General features: G+C 34.3%; 1 non-coding gene across 1 annotated transcript; it reads left to right on the top strand.

Annotated features, from left to right (window-relative positions):
• Positions 1-628: 628 nt before the first annotated feature.
• LOC111754359 (small nucleolar RNA SNORD99) lies at positions 629-697 on the top strand. Its single transcript, XR_002789059.1, has one exon. It is a non-coding gene; the product is annotated as a small nucleolar RNA SNORD99 (small nucleolar RNA).
• Positions 698-4,716: the final 4,019 nt, after the last annotated feature.

Below are 4,716 nucleotides of genomic sequence, written 5' to 3'. Positions count from 1 at the left end.
CCAGCTGGGGAATTAGCCAGAGCCTATATTACATTTCTGTTGTCCACTGCCACCCCATTTGTTTGACTCCTGCTAAGGGGCTGTAACACTTGGGGATGATGGACTCATTCCACTTAGCCTGTCTCAAATTGAAGCCTGGGGATATAGGTTAGTGAAAGATCCCGGATTCTGCCCCCAATAACAGGAAACAAGGTGAACATCAAGCTACATGCAGTTGATGTAGCAATTGTGAATTATACTTGTGAGGTGTTTATCTCTTGATAGTTTCTATTTTTAAATGTGCAAGCAGTAAACCTGTTCTCATCTGATAATTTCTTAAGACAGAGTCTTGCTGCACCATGGTGAGCTGACAGATACCCACTACCACTCCCCGCACTATCCGTGGTTCCTAGAGTTTGCTGAGTAAATGAGATATAGGTATATATAAAAAGTTGTAGCCTTTCAGAACCTTTGCATTTGACCTGTGCACCTGTGCTCATTGTTCATGACATGGTTTGGTGTGTTGGGTTTGGTTACCATAAGGGTTAGGGGCTTCAAATTCTGCAGTGGCTGAACTCAGTATGATCTCTGTAAAGTGGGAGGTGGCCTAGGGGTAGAAACAAATAGGTTAGGTGCTTCAGTTCATGGATCTAGGATGAAACCTAATCTGAGTGGACATCTGTGGATGAGAAATGTGGATATGGGACTGAAACTAGTGCAAAAAAGAAAAATTGATAGGTATAAATGAAAATGGTGACAACACAAATTATGTCATACTAGATTTTGAAAAGCTGTTAGAGAGAAGAGACAGATCACCTGTAAAGGTAAGCCTATCGGAATCACAGCAGACTTCTCAACACAGTGAAGTCAAGAAGAGTATGAAGTATTTCAGATCCTAAAGGAAAAGAACTACCAACCCAGATTGATATACCATGTAAAACTATTCTTCAGAATTGGTGGAAAAATGAGATATTTTCACAACAAAGAACAGCTGCATAACTTCATGGCCACCAAAGTAACCCTGCAAAGGATACTGAAAGACATTCTAGATGGACCTAAAAACAACTACAACTCCAAGGACATCAACAGAAAAATGCCACTGAACGTGGCAGCAAGGTAAAGAAAAAGAGAAAGAACCAACAGCATAAAGGTCACATGACAAAAATAAACCAATAGATATCAGTTATAACCATTAATATAAATGGCCTCATTTCAACAATTAAAAGAAACAGACTGACAGTGTGGATCAAGAAACAACATCCAGTCAGATGCTGTGTACCAGAAACATATCTAACTCGAAATGCAACTCATAGAATGAAAGTCAAAAGATGGAAAATAATATTTCATGCAACAACCAAAAAAATCCGTTTTAATAAAATGTGAACTTCAAGGCCAGAATGATCAAAAGAAGTAAGGAAGGTCACTACATATTAGTTAGGGGAAAAGTTCAAGAGGAAGAGATAACAACCTTAAATATAAATGCAGCAAACTTGGGAGCACTCACCTATACAAAACAAATGTCAACAAAAATGAAAAATCAACTAAGCAATAACACAATTATAATGGAAGACCTAACACCCATTGACACAAAGAGCTATATCAACTAAACAGAAAATTGGCAAAGAAATAACAACTGAACCACACCTTTGAACAAATGGAATTATTGGATGTGTACAGAGTGTTCCACCCAACAACATCAGCATATACATTCTTCTCAGCAGCACATAGGACATTCTTTCATATACTAGGCCACAGGCCATGCTTAAGTAAATGAAAAAGAATTAAAATTATACCCTGCATGTTATTGGATCATAGCACTGTGAAATTAGAAATTAATGACAAAAGAAACTGCAAAAATAACAGAAACACGTGGAAATTGAATAATACACTCCTGAGCAATCAGTGGGCACAGAGGAAATTAAAGAAGAAATTAAACAATATCTATGAGCAAATTAAAATACAAATACAACTTACTGAAATGTGTGGGATGCAAGGAAAGCAGTCCTCAGAGAAAAATTTATTGTGGTGAACTCACACATCAGGAAAACAAAATGAACACAAATAACCTGATGCTACACCTCAAACCTCTAAATAAAGAAGAGCAAGTCAAGCCAAAAGCCAAAAGAAGGGAGGAAATTATAAAGATTGGAGCTGAAATTAATGCAGTTGAGACTAAGAAACACAACAAAGAATCAATGAATCAAAAAGTTGGTTCTTTGAAGAATATAAAAATTGACAAGCCTCTAGCAAACTTTATTTAAAAAAGGAAAAAAACCCTCAAATTCATGCAATAAAGAATAAAAAGGACAAAATCACTACAGACTCTGTGGAAATACAGAAGATAATCAATATTTACGTCAAAAAACTCTACTCTCATATGTTTGATAATACAGAAGAAATTGACAGATTCTTAGAAACTTATGAATTACCAAAGCTAGATCAATAAGATGTAAAACTGCTAAATAACTCAATTTCAATTAATGAAATTGAAAATGTAATTAAAACTTTACCAACAAAGAAAAGCCCAGGTTATGATGGATTCACAGTGGAATTCTACCAGAAATTCAAAGAAGACTTAATGCCAACACTCCTCATACTCTTCAGTGAAATTGCAAGGGAAATTGTAAGCAGTTCTCCTTAACTCATTCTTGGAAGCAAGTATTACTCTAATACCATAACCAGAGAAAGACCCAACCAAGAAAAGAGAACTACAGGCCAATCTCGCTAAAGAACAGAGGTTCAAAAATCCTGAATAAAATATTGGCAACCAGAACGCAGGATGTCATTAAGAAGATTATACACCATGACTGAGTAGGATTCATCTCAGAAATGGAAGGATTGTTAAACATATTCATATATACCTAAAGATAAATGAACTAGATTAGAACATACAACTACAACTGTAAACACACTCAGCCACCTTATCTTTGACAAAGGGGCCAAACACATTCACTGGAAGATAGATAGTCTCTTTAATAAGCAGTGCTGGAAAAACTGGCTCTCCATATGCTGAAAACTAAAACTAGACTCAGGCTTATCACATGTACTAAACTAAAATCTAAATGGATCAAAGATATAAATATTAAAACAGAAGCACTAAATCTGCTGGAAGACAAAGTAGGTATAAATATTGAAGACATTGGGGGAGAATTCATGAACAAAAATCAAACTGCACAGGAAATACTTCCCAGAATCAAAAAGTGGGATCTCATTTTAATAAAAAAGTTTTCTCATTTCAAAAGAAATCTCTAACAGAGTTAAAACAAAACCTACAATTTTGGGGGAAAAAATCATAGTTGATTGTTCCTTAGACAAAAGAATTCTGTCTAGACCATATACAGAATTTTAAAAAAATCAGACTCCCAAAACACAAAGACCCAATCTAAAAATGGGCATCTGAGATGAATACACAGTTCTCAGATAAAGAAATACAAATGGCAAATAAATACATGAAAATATATTCACCATCATTGGTCATTAGAGAAATGCACATTAAAACCATACTGAGATTCCATCTCACTCTAGAAAGAATGGCCAGGATAAAAAGATCTACCAACAACAAATGCTGGAGAGGCTGCAGAGTAAAAGGAACTCTTCTGTACTATTGGTGGGAGTGTAGACTGGTACAGCCACTGTGGAAATCAGTGTGGAGTTTCCTTGAAAAATGGATTGGCATTCCCATGTGACATAGCTATTCCATTTCTGGGCATAAATCCAGAAGATTTGAAAATATATCACAATGATATATGTGTACCCATGTTTATAGCAGCACAATTTGTAATAGCCAGATCTTGGAAACAACCCACATACCCATCAACTGTGGAATGGATAAAAAAGATGTGATAATTTTATACAGTGGAATAATATTCAGTTATAAAAAATGATCACATTAAGATATTTGTAAGTAAATGGATGCACCTTGAGACCATACTCATAAGTGAAATAAATCAAACTCACATATGTAAATCCCATATTATCTCCCTAGTGTTAGAAATGCTAAGAGTACATAAGAGACAAAATCCTCAATAAATATGGTGAAAGGGTAAGAATCTACTCAAAGGAGAAAAAATAATCTCTCAGGGAAAAGGAGAGGACAAAAAGGAAGGGAAAAGAAAAAGTATCTCAATTTGTATAAACACACTTAAGATAGCTAAAATTATTGTGCTATAAATTCTATTAGTTCTTGGAACAAAACATTTAACATTCTTAGGACTGGAACAATTTTGTGTATTTTTGTCTGGTGATCTGAGGAACACTTTTGAAGATCACTATGTAAAATAGCAATCTTAATTATGTTCCTACCACTTTGTTTTTTAAAAAAAATTTTACTTAAAGAAAAAAAAACCCAAAACAGTAAAAGGGTACAAGTAATACAGAATTTCAAAAAAATAAACAGTAAGAATTCACTAGTTAATAGACTACATATTGTCATCTTAGAAATAGTTGTTCAAGTTACAAAATTAAAGCATACAAAATGGACATTCAAACAGTGAGATTGCAAACAGTTCTGTTCAATGATACAACAAAAACTTAGTAATATGGTTATCTATCTTATACACTTGAATATACATGCAGTTATATCCTTTAGAGGACTTTCTTTTCCTCTTTTTTGCAATAACAATTACACATTTTGGGTTTTATTGCTCCCACAGTTCTTATTACTTTTTTTGAAGAGAATAAAACCAAATGTGACAAAACAAAATGAGTCAGTCAAAACTGATGTAAAAACAGAATACT

Source organism: Cavia porcellus, unplaced genomic scaffold, assembly GCF_034190915.1.
Source record: "Cavia porcellus strain 051 isolate PalLab524CR breed Dunkin Hartley unplaced genomic scaffold, mCavPor4.1 scaffold_1, whole genome shotgun sequence".
Taxonomy (NCBI): Eukaryota; Metazoa; Chordata; class Mammalia; order Rodentia; family Caviidae; genus Cavia; species Cavia porcellus.
The sequence above is the reverse complement of the archived record's forward strand: the minus strand, read 5'-3'. Positions and strand labels throughout refer to the sequence as shown.